Genomic DNA, 9,620 nt, shown 5'->3' with positions numbered 1-9,620 from the left:
ATCATGCTTTTTTATTCCAAACCTCTCTACCCTTCCCCTTGCAAAGTAAAAAATATATAGTATTGAGCTGGATAAGCTCGGTAGGCTGGTAAAAGGCATTACTGCCAACTGTTGCAAGACTTGTGGTGGATTCAGTTCTAAGACAGGTGATTGAACCTCTTAAAGATAAAACAGTTCAACATGGACAGACGGCTTCCTGATTCTCACTTGTGTTTAAACAGGTGTGTGGGAAAATTGTTTTGTCAAGGGCTGCCATATAGAATCTGTGATTTTTGATTCTGAAAGAGTGAAAAGGACTGTGGGTAGAAGTGGTCAGGAATGAGTGAGCTGCCTCTTTATGCTGGGTTATTATGGTTCTTTTTTGACTACACTCATGCCTTTCCCAGAGGGACATTGTCACATTATTTGTACAAGTGCTTCCTCTTTGTAACTTCGCCAGAACTGTGTTCTGTGAATTCTGCTTACATATTTAAGATTTCCTGTGTCGCCACAAGCAAACATCATTGATGACCTCACCAATGCCATTGTGATAAACGTGGATGTCACTGCTTCTCTTATAGCTCGTTCTCCATGAGAACTGGGATCTCTGTCCTGCATTTCCACATCGTGCATTGACCATATACTTGGTGGATGGTGTATTTTGTGAATTGTTAATGTTCTGTACTTTCAATCTCCTTTGGGCAGAGCACAAATGTTTGATATTCCATGTCTTTGGATTTGCTCCTTGGCAAGAAAAATTCTAACTGCCCAGTAATGAGAAGCATTACCTACGGACAGTTCCCACGTGTGCCATCTCTGCCTCACTGCTGTTTTGGGAAGAGTTATTTCCCTTCTCTGGGTTTCTGTAAAGTGAAGATGCCCCGTGAGGGTATCTGTAATGCTGTCTTTTCTTGTACAGTTGTCGTTCTTTTCTTTCTCACAGTGATTCTCTTCAGTTCCAAGCTGCCTGTCTTTTACTTTCCTCAGGGAAATAGTTTCTGACTTAGATCAAACTCATCTGATGGTCCCCTAAGATTGGATATTGATTTTCTTATTGATTAGGGTTCCCAAATAACTATTTCACCTTGACCTCTGGGCTAAATGCTTTTAACTTGGCATTTTTAACTACCTGTTTCATCCTGGTGTAGCTCATGTGTATCTAACCTATCACAGAAATTTCTTTGAGAAACATCTCTTACATTTCACTCCACTGTTAACACTTCCTTTTATTCTGTTTGCCACGATCCTTCTTTAAATAGTAAGTGAAACATGAACTTTCTCTACTGCTGAATATTTAATATGCAAATATATACTTCCTTTGTGTGTGTGTGTGTGTGTGAGGATGGGGATGAGGGTGGAGTAGAGTATGAGAGAAAAAAATCCAGCATACTCCAGTTATAATTTGAATTTCAAATAAAGAATGTGTTGCTTTTTGAAAAAAGTGTAAGTATACCCCAAACATTGCATGGAATATACTTATACTAAAAAAGCTTAATTTTCTGAAGTCAAAATTAAAGTAGGTGTGCTGTAGTTTTATTCATTAGATCTGAGCTGCTTCAGAGTCTCATGGGGAGGAAGGACTTCTGGACCCCAGACATTCAGGGACAGAAGATGCTATCTGCACACAGCAAAGGCACATCTTGTGTGTTTAAAGGGCACATGTTGAGTAGACACAGCTTCGTTGCCTTCTAAATGTCTCTATCCAAGCTTTAGGGTTACATACTCTGATGTGACGCTTCTCATCCTTTGCTGGTCCTCAAACCATTTGGAGAAATTTTAAAAAATAAAGATGCCCCAGTTCCACCCTGGACAGACAGAATCAGTCTCCGGGATATGAGAACTGGATATAAAAAAATACTTCGGAGACAATTCTAAACAGTGTCATCATGGGGAACCATAGAGCCTCCCCTGGTGGCTGTGACTGATGGTTGCCAGCAAGGATGCACAGCCACACCACAGCAAAGGGAAAAGGGAAGATGTGGCTATGTTGAGGCTGGCTGTCATACCATAACCAGCCTTAGGATGAAGTTAAAACTTCAGACAATGGGGCAGAGAAAGTGACACCTTCAAACCATAGAGTCCATTAACCCTGAGCTCCTTCCTGCCTGTGGGCTTCATGTGATGTGAGGAAGTCAATTTCAGAGTTGAAGAAACTGGGATCAGAGCGATGAAATGAGTCATGGAAGAAATTAAAGCCTGCCTCACTGGTCAGTGTTCTCTCCTGCACTCTGCAAAAATACTTCTGGAGAAATTGATGACTATGAAAGGGATGAGAAAACAGTACCCTTTCCCCAAGAAAGTCTTAATCTCTTTGAGGAAGATAAAACATAGTTCTTGGAAACCTTATCAATAATCATTGTGACAATTGAACCCTGAGAGCATCTTAGAGTTTACAAAGGACTTTTTTTTTTTCTTTTTCCTGGCGATACTGGGGATTGAACGCAGGGCCTCATAATTGCTAGGCAGGCGCTCTACTGCCTGAGCCACTCTACCAGCTACAAAGGACTTTGACATCCCTGATTTCTAGGTTCTCAAGAAATTCTTAGGTAGGATATTGATATTAGTCTTACTTTGTAATTGAGGAGATTGAGGTTTAGAAAGGATTTATTATTGGCCCAAGATGATCCAGCTGGATACACAGCTAAGAGTCAAACCTGGATACAGACTGAAAGTCCAGAGACCATTTTGCTCTACCTTTCACTGTGAATGGTCTTTCTGTTCTGAAATTCTACCGTTTCCTCCTTACCTGGATGGAGGGACCTGAGGGCCAGACTGTATTATCTTCAGGAGCAATAGATACTTGGCCCAGGTGTCAGTCTTACCTCTATGGAGACTTGAAGGTTTTTGTTCTTATGTGTAAATGTGGATGAAATTCCTGAAATTGGTGAGATCAAGGGAGGAATGTTAGAAGCTAAAGATTCTCCACAAGATTTAATCTGGGGTGGAATGACTAAGGATTATTCAGCAACAGAAATTGTGGGGAACAGTAAGCACACTCTCATTCCAACATTTTTTTATTGACTGATCTTATGTACTTTTATTGCTTCTTTTTCGTGATGTACACAGAATGTGCAGGAGTTCCCATCCTCTGTGTTCTGGGGTTTTCTATTCTTTCCCCACAGTCTGCTGAGCTCTAGGTAAACCAGTTATCTCCTTCTATAAACTTACTACTTCTGCAAAAATTTCCCCATAAACTTCCCACCGGATAAAAAGAATCTTGCCCTGTTATTGCTCAGAATTCTGCACAGATTGTAAACCTATTAAATAGCACAGCTGTACAAACATTCCGACTCTAATTTGTGAGGTTGAGCTCATGAACACATTTTCATTGTCTTTCTCCATATGGAATTTCATTGTTTTTAAAAGTTTATGTAAGATGCAGTATTCTTTATCTAAATTTAAGCTGTATTTGAAATGTTGAAATGAATTTTTGGAGGGTAAAATATTTTTAGAAGAAAATTTACTGAGAATAAGTCATAGTCTTTGGGAACAGAAATGACAGAATTTCTTAGACAGTGTCAGTATCGGCTTCCACTTCACTGTCCCTCTGCATTTACTAATGGGACCACTGCTTGGGACAGTGTCTAGTTTGGTCACCTCAAGACACTGTGTACAAGGTACAGTCAATGCAATGAGCTTTTGTGAGTGCTGGTTTAAAGCACATCACACTAGTTGTGCTGCTTAGTCTTTAAAATAACCTCATGGTGTGCTTTCCAGGTAAGGTTACAAAGGTGTAAGAGCTGAGAAAATTGCCCTTTGTTTTCTAGCAAGCCAGTGGTTAAGCACAGGAATTTTGACTCAAGACCCATGTTAACCATGATGCTTTATAACTAATCATTCATTTTATGGGTTTTCCTTTAAGTGATCTCTTTCTTCCTAGGACTACTAACTGGTTGACTAACTAACTGGTCCACTAGTCTTCAAATGACAGTGGCACAGTTTTCTGTATCTCATCACCAGAAGGCAGACCAGGAGAAATCACTTCCTGGAAAAAAATAAAGAGCGCTCTTTAAAACAAGTGGACAGAATTCCCTGTTAACTCCTTTTTCTTTCATTCTTGGTTGTTGAGACACTTTGACTTTGCATATCAGTGGAAAACAGAACCATCAGTTGGAGATTCCATGTTCTGGACTTTCAACTTTCCTCACCCTGCTAGAAAATAGTTCTCTGAATCTCAGACACATTTCTTCTTTCTTCTTCCCATTCATGTTTGCAACTCTGTCAGAAAGGACAAACTCAAATGAACTGCTCCAATTGGCAGCTCAGGTGCTCTGTTGTGTCAGGAGGCTGGCTTTGCTCCTTCCTAGATGACGAGTCTTGGATTAGTGATGGCTGACAGTGACAGAAGCATACTTCCCTAATCTTTACATCCCTTTGCATAACTTTTCCCATAGCATATTTTAGGGATGGCAGACACAAAATGACAAAGCCAAAAAGTTGGAGAGCCGAGAACTCTTCTAGTTGCTTCTGCCTCATCTAAATTATCCTTTAACTCTTGCAGATGCCAAACAAGCAAAAAACAAAACAAAAAAAACCCCTCCCCCACTAAACCAGAACACAAATGACCACAGCAAACCCGCAGTACTTGGAAGTGTTCTGGTTCCTTTAGAACTTGTCATTTGTGTGACAGGTTGCACATTCTTCTTCCAATATGCTTGGGACCAGAAGTGTTTCTGATTTTTTTTTTCAGTGCTGAGAATTGAACCCAGGGCCTCACACCTGAGATTCTGGATTTTTGTTCCTGAATATTTGCACATACATAAGGTGATATCTTGGACGGGGTCCTTGTCTGAACACAAAATTCATCCTTTGGAGACAGGATCTTGCTTTGTAGTTGAGGTTTTTGGCTTCTAATTTGGGATCTGTTAGCCTCAGAGGCCTTCTGAATGCTGGGATTGCAGATGTACACTAACAACTGGCTACAAATTCATTCATGTTTCACATACACCTTGTACACAGCCTGAAAGTGACTTTTTATTTTTTGGCAGGACTGGGGATTGAACCAAAGGTCTGGAGGGCTTGGCTAGGCAAGCACTCTTCCATTTAAGCCAAACCCTCAGCCCTTAAAATTTTTTACTTTGTTTTTGAGATAGGATCTTCCTAACTTTTTGCCCAGACTGACCTCAGACTGTGATCTGCTTGCCTCCTTCTCCCATGTAGCTGGGATTACAGGCATGTACCACCACACTGGCCCTGAAAGTGACTTTATACAATATTTTTAGTGTGCCCACATTTAGACTGTGACTTGTTACATGATGTCAGATGTGGACTTTTCTATTTGTGGTTTCATTCAAAAGTTTTTGAATTTTAGAGCTTTTTGGATTTCAGATTAGGGATGTGCAACCTGTGTATTTATTAGAGAATGTACCAAATATCTGACTTGCTCTGTTCTGAGGGGCTGGGTGACTCCTGCTTTGGCTTCTGTTGAGCTCTGTTGATCAGTCTTACTAGGGATGATAGAGACTTAAGAAATCAAAGTCACCAGCAAGACTGGAAAAAGAATGCTTAGGAAATAGGGATGTTTGTGCACAAATTTGTACCTTAGTCACTGTTGCCTCCACTGAGGTGGTTTTTGGCAAAATTATGACTTGAACTCAGGGCAGATACTCCACCACTTGAGGCACACCCGAACCCTGAACTGTTACTCTGGCAATTCTTGGAAGAATGCTGGCAAAACAGTCATACGACATGTGACACAGCCTTGATGGTAGAAATGTGTCAAAGATGTGCCTTCCTTCATGACTCAGGGCCACATTAGGGGAGTCCCAGGTGAGAAATTCCCATTTAGCTCTATGTGATCAGAAAAGTTCCACTTTCTCTGAGGATTTGATTCCTCTGTTTCCCATTTTTAATCACAAAAATCAACTAATTTTTTTTCTCTTTGATACCTGAGAGGGAAAAAACAATTATGTAAACACAATTATAGATTCACCTGTGATCTGAATACTGGCTTTACTTTCTCCCAACACCTGCCTTCAGTGTTCCCAGAACTGTACTACTAACATCTTATTATTTCACAATATGCATGTCTTTTTTATGCTTGAAACACTGTAAGACTTGGTTAGGGTATAAAACAATGTATACGTCTAATTTGCTATAAGAAGAACTGTAGGGTGAGGAATAGGTTCTATATTTTATTTGAGAGAAACTTTTGACCGGATTTCATTTATAAAAGGAATCCATCTTTTTTTTTTTTCTATCAGGGAAGAAAACCTTTTCCACTAGCCATTAAGGTTTAATTATTGGGGTTCTGTGAATTAGACTGACAAAAGATAGAATAATAGGAGAAAAGATATAGTTTTGCTTGTGTACACATGTGAGAGTTTGCAGAAAGATGTGACTGAAGCAAATGGTTAGAACTGGGGACTTAAATACTAACTTAATGGGGAAAGGGAGAGTGGCTGTTATTGGGTAATCAGTGATTTTAGGGTCAGATGGGAAGTAGTACAGTTCTGTGACAGTGTCAGTTGAAGTGACTTCTCATCTGTTTATAGGAATTGATCTTCCCTACTATAGTAATCCTGGGGGGGGGTTGCTTTATGATGGTGGAATTCTTTAGGACCTGCGTTTGCCAGAGAAGGAAAGTTTGGGGAAAACCCTTGTTATTCTGGCTCCTTTCATTTTCAAAGAATACTGCTCTCAGGAGGTGAAGTGGGCCTGGTGGACCATTGGACATTGCAGAGCTTGTTTGTGGTTTGGGATGAGCACCAGGTATGAGCTTCTCCAACTGTTAGTCAAATCAGAAATGCAAGGCTTAGAGTGGTATCTGCAACTGTGGCTTGCCTGCGTGCTGCTCTCAGCCTGTAGCTGGCGTTATTTATGCAGATCTCTGGGGTGAGCTAGCACTCAACTGAGGCCAATAGGAAAAGGGGACCAGGAACTAGAGAAAAGGTTAGATCAAAAAGAATTAACCTAGAAGGTAACACCCACGCACAGGAAATCAATGTGAGTCAATGCCCTGTATAGCTATCCTTATCTCAACCAGCAAAACCCCTTGTTCCTTCCTATTACTGCTTATACTCTCTCTACAACAAAATTAGAGATAAGGGCAAAATAGTTTCTGCTGGGTATTGGGGGGGGGAGAGGGAGGGGGCGGAGTGGGTGGTAAGGGAGGGGGTGGGGGCAGGGGGGAGAAATGAACCAAGCCTTGTATGCACATATGAATAATAAAAGAAAAATGAAAAAAAAAAAAAGGAAATGCAAGGCTGCTGGTGGCATTGTATCTAGCCCTGGTTACATTTCCAGAGTGCACACGGACGTTCTCATTTCTTCTCGCTCTTTGTTTCTTTAACTCCAACACATCACGCAAGCCTTCAGGACCAGTGTTTTGTGACCTCTCATTTCCTGTGTATGCTTTTAATCATAAAGGCATTCTCTCTTCTTTTTTTCTTTCCCTTTCTTATCCTCCTTTTCTTTTTTCCTCCTTTCCTTCCCTCCCCTCCCCTGCCACCCCCTCCCTTTCCCTTCCCTTCCCCTTCCCCTCTTCTCCTTTCTCTCTTCCCTTCCCTTCCTTTTTGTTTTTTGAGACAAGTTCTCCCTATACGTACCTCACAATGTTTCTGCATCATCAGCATCCCCAGTGCAGGATTACAGGTATGCACCACCACACCCGGCTCTCTTTTGCTCATTTTGTGTCAACAGACATTTCTTTTTGAATAAAAACTAATGCTAAACACTTCTTCCACCAGAACAGAGTGAGCAATTTTACTCAAGAATCACATCAGAAGGAACCCTTTTCTGGTCAAATTTGGCACATAGGCTCCTTATTACTTTATTCTAGGCAAAGTTAGAGAGTTAAGTACTAAAGTAGACATAAGTTAATTGAAAAAGAATTTACTCAACCAGCTGCCCCATCCCTGCCCTTTTTTTTGGTGGTGCTGGGCATTGAAGACAGGGCCTCATGCATGCTAGGCAAGTGCTCTACCATTGATCCAGGTCCTCAGCCCTAGATACATGTTTTTCAAGGGCTGGGGATGTAGATCAGTGATAGAGCACTTGCATGAGGTCCTGTGTTCAAGCTCTGTTACTGCAAAAACACCCTCCCCCCTTCTGCTGCCATAACTACATATCTTATAAAAGCCTTTTGTATTATCAAGTCCAAATTACACTCTGGTCTACCTCTTTATGTCTCAACTATTACCCTCTTTGGTTTTTCTTTCCTTCTCCCTCTCTCCCCTTCCTTCCTTCCTTCCTTCCTTCCTTCCTTCCTTCCTTCCTTCCTTCCTTCCTTCCTTCCTTCCTTCCTTCCTTCCTTCCTTCCCTCCCTCCCTCTCTTCCTGTCTGCCTTCCTTCCTCCCTTCTTTTTCTTTCTCTTCCTCCCTCCCTTCCTATTTCTCTTTCTTTCTCTTTCCTTCCCTCCTCCCTCTCTCTTTCACTCCCTCCCTCCCTTCCTTTTTTCTCCCCAAAACAATTCTCATTTGCACCTCCACTGTCCTTAGAATAAACCCTAACTTCTCAACATGGGCAAATGTGAGTTGACCACAAACCTCATTTCTGACCTTGCTCCTCCACCATCCCTTGCTTGTCATCCCCCCAGGATGGCTGCCATCCATCCTGTAAGCTGGTTCTCGCCCAAGATCCTTCTTCACCCTTCCCTCACCTGAGCTGTCTGTGTGGCCTTCCTAGAGTACTGTCTTCCCAGGAAAGCCCTCAAAGTCACCTCTGCCACCTGATCCACATTCTCTTATTTTACCTCGTTTAGTTTCTCCATGTCACAAACACTATCCAGAGTTAACTTCTTTATTGTCTATCGCCTCTATCTTACAGAATGTATACCAAGTAAAATTAAGACATCATCTCTCTTGTCCTCTGATGGGATATTATGCTCCCTAATACGTTTTGATTGGCTTTTTTTTTGTGGTACCAGGACTTGAACTCAGGGCCTTCACCTTGAGCCACTCCACCAGCCCTATTTTTGTGAAGGGTTTTTCGAGACAGGGTCTCTCAACTATTTGCTTCTTGAATAGCTGGGATTACAGGCGTGACCACCTGTGCCTGGCCTGATTGATTATTTGTAGAGTGAATCATATCAAACAGAAAAAAGTGACACTGCTTTCTAAATAGTTACAGTCTGATAAATTTTCCAACAAAATAATAACTTTATGGAACAGATGTGGCAAATTGGTTTTGTATTTGTTTTATGTGAATATTTTGGATACAATTGTACTCAAAGGTTTAGCCTTTCATTTATGCATAATTTTGGAACAAGTGTAATCTCATAGAAGTGCAGTAGTAGGGTCATTTTTTCTGAGGCAGTTGGTAGTGTGTTGCTAACTCCCGAAGACTTTCGTGTGTATTTCTGACTGACCAAGGACATTCTTTGACACAAACACTTTGAGCCACCAAATCAGAGAATTTACATGGATATTACTCAGTTCATTCTTCAGAAACCATAAAAGTTTCTTCAGTTGTCTCAACAGTGTCACTTATAGCAAAAGGATCCAGTAGAACGACTCATGGTATTTAGTTGTCATGTATCTTTACATCCTTCACTTTAGTGTGGTTCTTTACTCTTACCTTGATTTTCACGACCTCAACACTTTTGAAAAGAAAAAACTAAATATTCTGAAATATGTCTGTTAATTTGTCATATCAGTATTAGATCTGATAGTGAGTCTGGTGGGACCATGACAGAGGGATGA

This window comes from Castor canadensis, chromosome 6 (assembly GCF_047511655.1).
Source record: "Castor canadensis chromosome 6, mCasCan1.hap1v2, whole genome shotgun sequence".
NCBI classification, from domain to species: domain Eukaryota; kingdom Metazoa; phylum Chordata; class Mammalia; order Rodentia; family Castoridae; genus Castor; species Castor canadensis.
The sequence above is the reverse complement of the archived record's forward strand: the minus strand, read 5'-3'. Positions refer to the sequence as shown.